The sequence below is a fragment of the Coregonus clupeaformis genome, chromosome 34, assembly GCF_020615455.1.
Source record: "Coregonus clupeaformis isolate EN_2021a chromosome 34, ASM2061545v1, whole genome shotgun sequence".
Classification (NCBI taxonomy): domain Eukaryota; kingdom Metazoa; phylum Chordata; class Actinopteri; order Salmoniformes; family Salmonidae; genus Coregonus; species Coregonus clupeaformis.
The window spans coordinates 16,821,302-16,834,204 of NC_059225.1; the positions used below are offsets into that span (position 1 = coordinate 16,821,302).

General features: G+C 49.0%; 1 pseudogene; it reads left to right on the forward strand.

The window, feature by feature from the left end:
* The first annotated feature begins 9,343 nt into the window (after positions 1-9,343).
* Positions 9,344-11,195, forward strand: LOC121549467 (annotated as a pseudogene).
* The last annotated feature ends 1,708 nt before the right edge of the window (positions 11,196-12,903 follow it).

Sequence of the window (12,903 nt, forward strand, 5' to 3'; positions counted from 1 at the left end):
ACCTTTACGTATGAGTTAGCTTACTTGTACACTTTGAAATATGAAAGTGTTGATTCTTTGAAGTTGTGTTTAAACTTGTTTTAATTGTTAACTTAAGTATTATTCAAGATTGACTAGTGTTGATGTTGATTAAATACAGATCACAATCCTGCAATAAAGAGGGGAAGGGAATCTGTCTCTAATTTCTCTTTGTTTCTGTGTTATATGACCTTTTTGTTCAGTCATAAACTCTCCAATTAGATTTATTTGATTGTCACAATTTTTTCAGGATATTGGCCATGTGAACCCATTTTGAAGCTGATAATGGTATGCAACGCAAATGCAGCCATAGGGCTATAGCAGTGGTTCCCAACTCCAGTCCTTGAGTACCCCCCCAACAGCACACTTTTGTTGGAGCCCTGGACCAACATACTTGATTCAACTCATCAAGGGGAAGGGGGGGGGGGACCGGAGTTGGAAACCACTGGCCTACATTATGACATTAGCCTTATGGGCATTTGCAATGAACCGTTTGACATTGTGCATCCGAAGCAGAGAATAGCTTAACTCACACACTGTTTACATATTGTTCAGCCGCCCCCAGGTGGTAAGGGTAGGTAACAACACATCTGCCACACTGATCCTCAACACGGGGGCCCCTCAGGGGTGCGTGCTCAGTCCCCTCCTGTACTCTCTGTTCACCCATGACTGCATGGCCAGGCACGACTCCAACATCATCATTAAGTTTGCCGACGACACAACAGTGGTAGGCCTGATCACCGACAACGATGAGACAGCCTATAGGGAGGAGGTCAGAGATCTGGCCGTGTGGTGCCAGGACAACAACCTCTCCCTCAACGTGACCAAGACAAAGGAGATGATTGTGGACTACAGGAAAAAAAAGAGGACTGAGCACGCCCCCCATTCTCATCGACGGGGCTGTAGTGGAACAGGTTGAGAGCTTCAAGTTCCTTGGTGTCCACATCACCAACGAACTATCATGGTCCAAACACACCAAGACAGTCGTGAAGAGGGCACGACAAAGCCTATTCCCCCTCAGGAGACTAAAAAGATTTGGCATGGGTCCTCAGATCCTCAAAAAATTCTACAGCTGCACCATCGAGCATCCTGACTGGTTGCATCACCGCCTGGTATGGCAACTGCTTGGCCTCTGACCGCAAGGCACTACAGAGGGTAGTGCGTATGGCCCAGTACATCACTGGGGCAAAGCTCCCCTGCCATCCAGGACCTCTATACCAGGCGGTGTCAGAGGAAGGCCCTCAAAATTGTCAAAGACTCCAGCCACCCTAGTCATAGACTGTTCTCTCTGCTACCGCACGGCAAGCGGTACCGGAGTGCCAAGTCTAGGTCCAAAAGACTTCTCAACAGCTTCTACCCCCAAGCCATAAGACTCCTGAACAGCTAATCATGGCTACCCGGACTATTTGCACTGCCCCCCCACCCCATCCTTTTTACGCTGCTGCTACTCTGTTAAGTATTTATGCATAGTCACTTTAACTCTACCCACATGTACATATTACCTCAACTACCTCAACTAGCCGGTGCCCCCGCACATTGACTCTGCAACGGTACCCCCCTGTATATATAGCCTCCCTACTGTCACTTTATTTTACTGTATATATAGCCTCCCTACTGTCACTTTATTTTACTTCTGCTCTTTTTTTCTCAACACTTTTTTTTTGTTGTTGTTTTATTCTTACTTTTTTTGTTTAAAATAAATGCACTGTTGGTTAAGGGCTGTAAGTAAGCATTTCACTGTAATGTCTGCACCTGTTGTATTCGGCGCATGTGACCAATAAAATTTGATTTGATTTGATTTATATGTTCTCAATTTAAAAACGATACCAGTAGACAATGTACAGTGCATTCCCGAAAGTATTCAGACCCCTTGACTTTTTCCACATTTTGTTACATTACAGACATATTCTAAAATTGAGTTTTTTTTTAAATCCTCGTCAATATACACACAATACCCCATAAATAACAAAGCGAAAACAGGTTTTTATAAGTTTAAGCAAATGTAAAAAACAGAAATACCTTATTTACATAAGTATTCAGACCCTTTGCTATAAGACTCGAAATTGAGCTCAGGTGCATCCTGTTTCCATTGATCATCCTTGAGATGTTTCTACAACTTGATTGGAGTCCACCTGTGGTAAATTCAATTGATTGGACATGATTTGGAAAGGCACACACCTGTCTATATAAAGTCCCATAGTTGACAGTGCATGTCAGAGCAAAAACCAAGCCATGAGGTCGAACGAATTGTCCGTAGAGCTCCGAGATAGGATTGTGTCGAGGCACAGATCGGGGGAAGGGTACCAAAACATTTCTACAGCATTGAAGGTCCCCAAGAACACAGTGGCCTCCATCATTCTTAAATGGAAGAAGTTTGGAACCACCAAGTCTCTTCCTAGAACTAGTCAGGGTCAAGGGAAAGATTAACAGAGCAAAGTACAGAGAGATCCTTGATGAAAACCTGCTCCAGAGTGCTCAGGGCCTCAGACTGGGGCGAAGGCTCACCTTCAAACAGGACAATGACCCTAAGCACACAGCCAAGACAACGCAGGAGTGGCTTCGGGACAAGTCTCTGAATTTCCTTGAGTGGCCCAGCCAGAGCCCGGACTTGAACATCTCTGGAGAGACCTGAAAATAGCTGTGCAGCGACGATGCCCATCCAGATACTTTTCTCTAAGAAGGTCTGAGTGGCACTTGGAGGTGCCACTGTGATAACGAATATGGTTTGCCAAAGACTACCACAACAATTAAATTGTCTATGCTAAATGTGTTTAAATTGTAAATAAATAAAATAGTTGGGCTATAAGAAATACGTTTTATTCAATGGGGCAAAGCAGAGATAACAAAATATTTTTCATTTCACCCATACAACAATGAATACTTGCGAAAGTATTCACCCCCCTTGGCATTTTTCCTATTTTGTTGCCTTACAACCTGGAATTAAAATGGATTTTTGGGGGGTTTGTATCATTTGATTTACACAACATGCCTACTACTTTAAATATGCAAAATATTTTTTCTTGTGAAACAAACAAGAAATAACACAAAAAAACAGAAACCGTGAGCGTGCATAACTATTCACCCCCCTCAAAGTCAATACTTTGTAGAGCCACCTTTTGCAGCAATTACAGCTGCAAGTCTCTTGGGGTATGTCTCTATAAGCTTGGCACATCTAGCCACTGGGATTTTTGCCCATTCTTCAAGGCAAAACTGCTCCAGCTCCTTCAAGTTGGATGGGTTCCGCTGGTGTACAGCAATTTTTAAGTCATACAACAGATTCTCAATTGGATTGAGGTCTGGGCTTTGACTAGGCCATTCCAAGACATTTAAATGTTTCCCCTTAAACCACTCAAGTGTTGCTTTAGCAGTATACTTAGGGTCATTGTCCTGCTGGAAGGTGAACCTCCGCCCCAGTCTCAAATCTCTGGAAGACTGAAACAGGTTTCCATCAAGAATTCCCTGTATTTAGCGCCATCCATCATTCCTTCAATTCTGACCAGTTTCCCAGTCCCTGCCGATGAAAAACATCCCCACAGCATGATGCTGCCACCACCATGCTTCACTGTGGGGATGGTGTTCTCGGGGTGATGAGAGGTGTTGGGTTTGCGCAAGACATAGCGTTTTCCTTGATGGTCAAAAAGCTCAATTTTAGTCTCATCTGACCAGTGTACCTTCTTCCATATTTTTGGGGAGTCTCCCACATGCCTTTTGGCGAACACCAAACTTGTTGGCTTATTTTTTTCTTTAAGCAATGTCTTTTTTCTGGCCACTCTTCTGTAAAGCTCTGTGCAGTGTACGGTTTAAAGTGGTCCTATGGATAGATACTCCAATCTCTCCGCTGTGGAGCTTTGCAGCTCCTTCAGGGTTATCTTTGGTCTCTTTGTTGCCTCTCTGATTAATGCCCTCCTTGCCTGGTCCGTGAGTTTTGGTGGGCGGCCACCTCTTGGCAGGTTTGTTGTGGTGCCTTATTTTTTCCATTTAAAAAAATGGATTTAATGGTGCTCCGTGGGATGTTCAAAGTTTCAGATATTTTTTTATAACCCAACCCTGATCTGTACTTCTCCACAACTTTGTCCCTGACCTGTTTGGAGAGCTCATTGGTCTTCATGGTGCCGCTTGCTTGGTGGTGCCCCTTGCTTAGTGGTGTTGCAGACTCTGGGGCCTTTCAGAACAGGTGTATATATATACTCAGATCATGTGACACTTAGATTGCACACAGGTGGACTTTATTTAACTAATTATGTGACTTCTGAAGGTAATTGGTTGCACCAGATCTTATTTAGGGGCTTCATAGCAAAGGGGGTGAATACATATGCACGCACCGCTTTTCCGTTATTTATTTTTTAGAATTTTTTGAAAAAAGTACAGTGGGGAAAAAAAGTATTTAGTCAGCCACCAATTGTGCAAGTTCTCCCACTTAAAAAGATGAGAGAGGCCTGTAATTTTCATCATAGGTACACGTCAACTATGACAGACAAAATGAGAAAAATAAATCCAGATAATCACATTGTAGGATTTTTAATGAATTTATTTGCAAATTATGGTGGAAAATAAGTATTTGGTCAATAACAAAAGTATCTCAATACTTTGTTATATACCCTTTGTTGGCAATGACACAGGTCAAACGTTTTCTGTAAGTCTTCACAAGGTTTTCACACACTGTTGCTGGTATTTTGTCCCATTCCTCCATGCAGATCTCCTCTAGAGCAGTGATGTTTTGGGGCTGTCGCTGGGCAACACGGACTTTCAACTCCCTCCAAAGATTTTCTATGGGGTTGAGATCTGGAGACTGGCTAGGCCACTCCAGGACCTTGAAATGCTTCTTACAAAGCCACTCCTTCGTTGCCCGGGCGGTGTGTTTGGGATCATTGTCATAATGAAAGACCCAGCCACGTTTCATCTTCAATGCCCTTGCTGATGGAAGGAGGTTTTCACTCAAAATCTCACGATACATGGCCCCATTCATTCTTTCCTTTACACGGATCAGTCGTCCTGGTCCCTTTGCAGAAAAACACCCCCAAAGCATGATGTTTCCACCCCCATGGTTCACAGTAGGTATGGTGTTCTTTGGATGCAACTCAGCATTCTTTGTCCTCCAAACACGACGAGTTGAGTTTTTACCAAAAAGTTATATTTTGGTTTCATCTGACCATATGACATTCTCCCAATCCTCTTCTGGATCATCCAAATGCACTCTAGCAAACTTCAGACGGGCCTGGACATGTACTGGCTTAAGCAGGGGGACACGTCTGGCACTGCAGGATTTGAGTCCCTGGTGGCGTAGTGTGTTACTGATGGTAGGCTTTGTTACTTTGGTCCCAGCTCTCTGCAGGTCATTCACTAGGTCCCCCCCGTGTGTTTCTGGGATTTTTGCTCACCGTTCTTGTGATCATTTTGACCCCCACGGGGTGAGATCTTGCGTGGAGCCCCAGATCGAGGGAGATTATCAGTGGTCTTGTATGTCTTCCATTTCCTAATAATTGCTCCCACAGTTGATTTCTTCAAACCAAGCTGCTTACCTATTGCAGATTCAGTCTTCCCAGCCTGGTGCAGGTCTACAATTTTGTTTCTGGTGTCCTTTGACAGCTCTTTGGTCTTGGCCATAGTGGAGTTTGGAGTGTGACGGTTTGAGGTTGTGGACAGGTGTCTTTTATACTGATAACAAGTTCAAACAGGTGCCATTAATACAGGTAACGAGTGGAGGACAGAGGAGCCTCTTAAAGAAGAAGTTACAGGTCTGTGAGAGCCAGAAATCTTGCTTGTTTGTAGGTGACCAAATACTTATTTTCCACCATAATTTGCAAATAAATTCATTAAAAATCCTACAATGTGATTTTCTGGAAAAAAAAATCTCAATTTGTCTGTCATAGTTGACGTGTACCTATGATGAAAATTACAGGCCTCTCTCATCTTTTTAAGTGGGAGAACTTGCACAATTGGTGGCTGACTAAATACTTTTTTTCCCCACTGTAATTGTATTCATTTCACTTCACCAATTTGGTCTATTTTGTGTATGTCCATTACATGAAATCCAAATAAAAATCAATTTACATTACAGGTTGTAATGCAACAAAATAGGAAAAACGCCAAGGGGGATGAATACTTTTGCAAGGCACTGTAGCCTTATTTAAGTGCAGTATGTTTACAATATCATAAACAGTCTTGTATATATTCCAAATGACATTTTCCATATTCATACAGTTTAAGGGGGCACTTTCATCATAACGACAACGTGAAGGTTTTCTACTCTAATGACACAACAGAATCGTTCAGATTGACCAAAGCACGACAACGCCTTTCCCCTCAAGAGCCTGAAAAGATTTGGCATGGGTCCCCAGATCCTCAAAAAAGTTATACAACTGCACCATCGAGAGCATCCTGACCAGTTGCATCACCGCCTGGTGATACAGCCCGACAGGATGCTCTCAATTGTGCATCTGTAAAAGTTTGTGAGGGTCTTAGGGGCCAAGCCAAATTTCTTCAGCCTCCTGAGGTTGAAGGCACTGTTGAGGCTTCTTCATCACAGTGTATGTGTGGGTGGACCATTTCAGATTGTCAGTGATGTGTACGCCAAGGAACTTTAAGCTTTCCACCTTCTCCACTGCGGTCCCGTCAATGTGGATAGGGGCGTGCTCCCTCTGCTGTTTCCTGAAGTCCATGATCAGCTCCTTCGTTTTGTTGACGTTGAGGGAGAGGTTATTTTTTCCGGGCACCACTCCGCCAGGGCCCTCACCTCCTCCCTGTAGGCTGTCTTGTCATTGTTGGTAATCAGGCCTACTACTGTTGTGTCATCTGCAAACTTGATGATTGAGTTGGTGGTGTGCGTGGCTACGCAGTCATGGGTGAACAGGGAGTACAGGAGGGGGCTGAGCACGCACCCTTGTGGCACCCCTGTAAATTGAGTCCTATGTTGTAATGTCCATACATTTTCCCTCCTCTTATGAATGAAGTTCTCAACAAATGATCATTGGGTTATCATATGATAACCACTGGGTTTTTGGGGGGAAATAATGTCCTCCAGGCTATATGGACGTCATATTGTACAATTAGCTTCTCCCCTTTTCATGGTCATGGCTAGAAGGGATCCGGCTTTTGTCAAATTAACGTCATATTTTACATTCCGTAGCAGATTAGGAGAATTTAGGCAGCAGGTTAGGAGAATTAGGTTAAGGTTAGGAAAAGGGTTGGGGTTAGCTAAAATGGGAAAAAATATATTTTGACAATTTGACCAAAGCTGGATTCCTTTTAGCCAGGACCCCTTTTTCATAGGCCTATATTACATGGTTGCATTCAAGACAAGGTCGTTTATGTTTCACTATATTGGTATCACTCCGCGGCGGAGGTGAGGATTTACAGATTTACTCCCGTGTACACCTGTGTCACGGCTGGGGTCCGCCCCTATATATAGAACCCATGGCCGCGACACACGTTCTCTTTCATTTTCTCGGCGGACGTCCGTATAGTTTGAGGTACAAACTTTCTGAAGTTCGCTTGGTAAGACACTGTTAAGTGTAATATCTTGCGTGGAAGTATACTCACTGGCTGTTTGCAGCCTGGAGCAGCTGGCCACATGGCCAGCCCCTCCTCTTGAGTGCTCCACTCGCTGCGCGCGGTTGATCTGTATCTTCCGCCCGTGGTTTGTCGTACTTGTGTTTTGTTAGCGTTACACTACGACTCTGTGTGCATCCATTAGTATGGTGGCTCTTGCTGCACAAACTGTAATTTACCTTACACAACTTGCCAACTGGCTTGTTCTGTGTGTGTGTTGTGAATTGGTTTAACATGCTGTTTTCTACTAATTGCCCTGCAGGGTTTTTCTTGTTCTTTCCCCTGCAGAGTGTAAGAGTATTGTGGTGGGCTTTCCACTACGTTGAGACATTAACTTTGGAGTTCCTTAACAGAGTTACTCCATCATATGGTGCTGTTTTTGCTGCTTGGATATTAAACCGTAATATTGCAGTTGGCGTAAAAACAAAAACAAAAAAACAAATAAACAAATTCATTACCTGGTTGCTGTTTTTTTTGTCAGCCTGTTTTCCCACACTGGTCTTCCCCGGTTTTTGCAGAGGTACTGGGTAATTTATCCCTCACGGGTTCCTATTCCTCCAAACGGGTCACGACATAAGCTCTCCCAGGGCGTCGGACCCCTGCTCCCTGGCCTTGTTGGCTTGGCTGAGCTTATGGCTTCCCTTTGTAACAGGTGTGATGGTGGCATCCCCCCTGGGAATCTGCATACCTCATGTATGCACTGCCTGAGTTTGAGCCACACGGAGAGGGAGAACCCTACTGGATGCCTGTTTTGTGTGGTGTTCTCAGAACGCCTGCGCCTGGCGCGATTGGAGGCCATGCGCGAGTGGGACGGCCAGGCTCGGGCTCAGGCTGGGACGAGCTCCCTCCCTCAGGAGTGGTGTGCCAGCGAGCTGTTAGTACCCATCCCAGGAAGCGTGGCCGAAGCCACCGCAGGCAGAGCCCATCTGCTGCCAGTCCTGGAAGGGGGCAGGAGTCGGACCGCTGGGACAACCTTGAACGGAGGGCGCATGCCCTGTGTCAGGAGGTTGATAGCTTCGGTGGCGGCGACAGCTGTTCCCTGTTGGCCAGTAATAGGCTGTTCCTGGGGGATGATGCTGACACTGTTCACCGCCGTGAGCGGGGCTACCAGGCTGACAGGCCATCAGAAGCCCCAGTGAGCCTATTCACTCGGGTAGCCACTGCACTGGACATCAAACTGGTGGACAGTGATGACTCTCCATCTGTCCCCATCTCTGCTGAGTTCCGCGAGGCCTTGCAGAAGAGCTGGGCCTCTGCCAGGGGGTGCTTCCGACTCACAGCAGAGACTCGACCATGGAGATATGTTGCGGGCGCAGAGTCACTTGGCCTCCGGGAGTACCCGACCATGGACACCATGATAGCTGCCATGGTCCTCCCGGACCGGGAGATTATAGGACGGAACCCGCGACTTAAGCTGGGACCCCCCAGAGTCTTTGATGCGAACTTGAAAGCCACATATGGGTCCCTCTGCTCTCTTGGCCGTGTTGCCATCCTGCTGCAGGCCTACCTGCAGACTCTGTTGCCCCGGCTGCAGGAGGGCACAGAGGAGCTCCTCCAGGAAGCAATGGAGGTGTCTCGCCTGCTTTCCCTGCTCCAGACGGACGGGCCATAGTGCCGGCGCCATCTCTGGCTGGCCCAATCCCGTCTGCCAGCTGCTCTCCAGAGCACATTTGCCACTCTCCCCATCACCCCAGGGCTGACATTTGGCCCAGGGGTTGATGACATTCTGGAGCAGACCGATAAGGTTCGTAGGGACCGGGAGACCCTGAGACGGTTCATGCAGCATCCTCAGGCCCCGGGTCCAAGGCAGATGGACCCACCTGCACCAGAAAAACGGGGGGGTCCCTCACCTTCCCCATCACCTCGTGCTGAGGGACGACAGTGGGGAGGGGCACAGCGTGCGGTGAAGCAACAACCTGTCAACTCTCACCGCCATAGGGACGTGCCTGGGGGACCCAGGCGCTCGGGGCGCCAGAGGATAGGCGGGCCCCGGCAGGACCCCTGACAAACCCTTCCCCAACCTCCTTCTCCTGGTCTCAAAGGGCTAAGTGGGAGGAGGGTGTTGTCCATAGTACTCGAGGGGTACTGACTCCAATTCCGGTGCCGTCCCCCGTCCTTCAGGGACCTTCGTGTCACCACGGTGGCCGACCCCCTGAAGAAGAAAACCCTGCGGCTGGAGATCTCCTCACTCCCATCAGAATGGCTAGGTGGGTTCTACTCCACTTATTTTGTGGTCCCAAAAAGAGACTGAGGGTTTCAACCGATTCTGGACCTCCGCAACCTCAATGGGTACTTGAGGTTCCACATGCTGTCCCCAGCCCACGTGTTGCAGGCCATGTCCAAGGACCAGTGGTTTGTGACGCTGGACTTGAGGGATGCGTACTTCCATGTTCCTGTTCACCCAGCTCATTGGCAGTACCTCCGATTCGCTTTTGAAGGGATGGCTTACGAATTCATGGTTCTTCCCTTCGGCCTCTCCTTGGCACCCCACACTTTCACAAAGTGCATGGACGCTGTCCTGGCACCTCTCACGTCCCGAGGATTATTGATCCTCAATTACCTGGACGATTGGCTGATTTGTGCCCCGACCAAGACCCAGGTCCTGCCAGATAGAGACAAGCTCCATACCCACATCAGCGGGCTGGGCATTGCTGTAAACGACAAGAAGAGTCGTCTGACGCCCACCCAAAGGGTGGCCTTCATTGGCATGGAACTGGACTCAGTCGTCATGAAGGGTTCAGGCGATCTTATCTTGCCTCGACCACTTTCGGCAGGGGCGGGTGGTATCCACCCTGACCTGCCAATGCCTGTTGGGCTTGCTGACGGCGGCCTCGTTGTTGATTCCCCTGGACCTGCTCCATCTCCGGCCTCTTCAACGGTGGTTCAACTCCCACCGGCTGCACCCGAAGAGCCACCGTCACCGCCAGCTGCGGGTGACCGCACAGTGCCTCAGGGCATTGTTGAGGTGGTGCTATCGCTCCTTCCTCTCAGGTGGGGTAGAGATGCTGAGGATGTGCCGCCGGGAGCTGGTCAGCACAGACGCCTTCCACATCTGAAGGGAAGACATGTCCTGGTGAGAATGGAAAACACCACAGTGGTGGCTTACATCAACCATCAGGGTGGACTGAGGTCCAACCGTCTCCATCTTATGGCACGGGAGCTCCTTCTCTGGGCTCAGGGACGTCTAGCGTCTCTACGCGCAGTGCACGTACCCAGCATCCTGAATGTGGCAGCGGAGCCTACATTCCCAGGTGGTGCCGCACCTGTGGGACAAGTTCGGGAGGGTGCAGGTGGACCTGTTTGCCTCCCTGGGCAATAAACACTGCCCCCTGTGGTACTCCATGTTGGAGCCATGGAGCTTGGATGCTCTGGCTCAAGATTGGCCAGGGCTGGAGCTTTACGCATTCAACCCACCAGGATGGCGGAGCGTCGTCTGCTGCTGGTGGCCCCATACTGGCCCAGACGACCCTGGTTCCGCCTTCTCCTGTCCCTGTTGTCTGGGACACCTTGGCAACTGCCACTGAGACCTGAACTGCTGTCTCAGGCCGGGGGTAACTCTGTGGCATCCGAGACCGCACCGCCTCAGTCTGTGGGCTTGGCCACTGAACAGCACCAATGGTCCATGTTAGGACTACAGGAGGGCGTAATGAACACCACGCAGAGCGCAAGGGCACCGGCTACAACCGCGGCATACCAGTTGCGCTGGCGGTTGTTCTGCTCTTGGTGCACTGGTATTGAGGTTGTGCCCGAGTCATGCGTGGTGCAGTATGTCCTCCAATACCTGCAGTCTCACTTGGATGAGGGCTTGGCAGCCTCTACACTGAGAGGGTATTTGGCTGCTATATCTGCCTGCCATGTGGGGTGGATGGACAGGCCAGTGGGGCGCCATTCCCTTGGTCTCCAGGTTTATGAAGGGGGTTCGTCGCCTGCATCCAGCTAGGACCCACTCAATGGCGAGCTGGGATCTGGATGTGGTCTTGGCAGCTTTGGCAAAGCCGTCTTTTGAACCGTTGGAGTCTGCCTCCCTGAAACACCTCTCTATGAAGGTGGTTTTCTTGGTAGCGATTACTTTAATGAAGAGGGTGGGTGAGCTCCATGCTTTTTCAGTAATTTCTGAGTGCTACCGGATGGACCCTGGTGGGAGGAGTATATCTCTCCGCCCCAACCCTTCATTCCTCCCGAAGGTTCTGTCAGACAGGCATGTGAACATCCCTTTTATCCTGTCTGCTTACAACCCCCCGGCAGTGGCATGGGAGTCTGGGCCTCCCGCTGGCATGCTGTGCCCTGTGCGGGCACTGGCTGCCTATGTGGAGCGGACATGGTCAGTGAGAACAACAGACCAGCTCTTTGTCTGCTATGGTGAGAGAGTCCTGGGGGCTGGGCTATCAAAGCAGAGGCTCTCTCACTGGATCGTGGACATGATTATGACAGCATACCGCCTGGCTGGGAGGCCAGTGCTGGGCTCTGTGGTGGCACATTCAACACAAGGTGTGGCTGCATCCTGGGCTCTACTGAGAGGAGTGCCCCTCGCTGATATCTGTGCTGCGGCCAGCTGGGCTTCCTCTTGCACCTTTGCTAGGTACTATCGGGTAAATGTGGCACCTCCCTTTGCGGTTGGTTCAGCGGTCCTGGGCATCGCCACCCCTACCGGGGACTATGCCAGGACACCCCTTCCACATTGACGGCCCCTGCGTCTCGGTTCCGCACTGGGACTTCGCCGCTGGCTGGCCAGGTCCCTCTAGCACCGACTAAATCTGGTACGGGTATACCAATATATTGGAGTGATCCAATATAGTGAAACATTACGAAGGCTACGTATGTAACCACGGTTATGTGAGCTATATGGATCACTCCAGTCCTCTACGTTGCTAGAGGCGCCTCAAAAATGATGTAGAGATCGTGTGTCGCGGCCATGGGGTCTATATATAGGGGCGGACCCCAGCCGTGACACAGGTGTACACGGGAGTAAATCTGTAAATCCTCACCTCGGATGTATCCCTCCGCCGTGGAGTGATACCAATATATTGGAGTGATCCATATAGCTCACATAACCGTGGCAGTGTTGCCAACTTAGCGACTTTGTCGCTATATTTAGCGAGTATTCAGACACCTCTAGCGACACATTTTCAAAAAATCGACTAGCAACAAATCTAGCGACTTTTTCTGGTGTTATTGGAGACTTTTGGAGACTCTGACGTGAAAGCACGTATCGTTCTTACTCTTCTCAACGAGCAGCGGGTGCTGCCGTGGGCCCCACCCTGGGCCCCACCCCCGTCCCAAAGCACTCACAGGCGGCCCAGTCCTCGCGCAGCAGTCCCTCCCAGCTGCAGTCAGAGC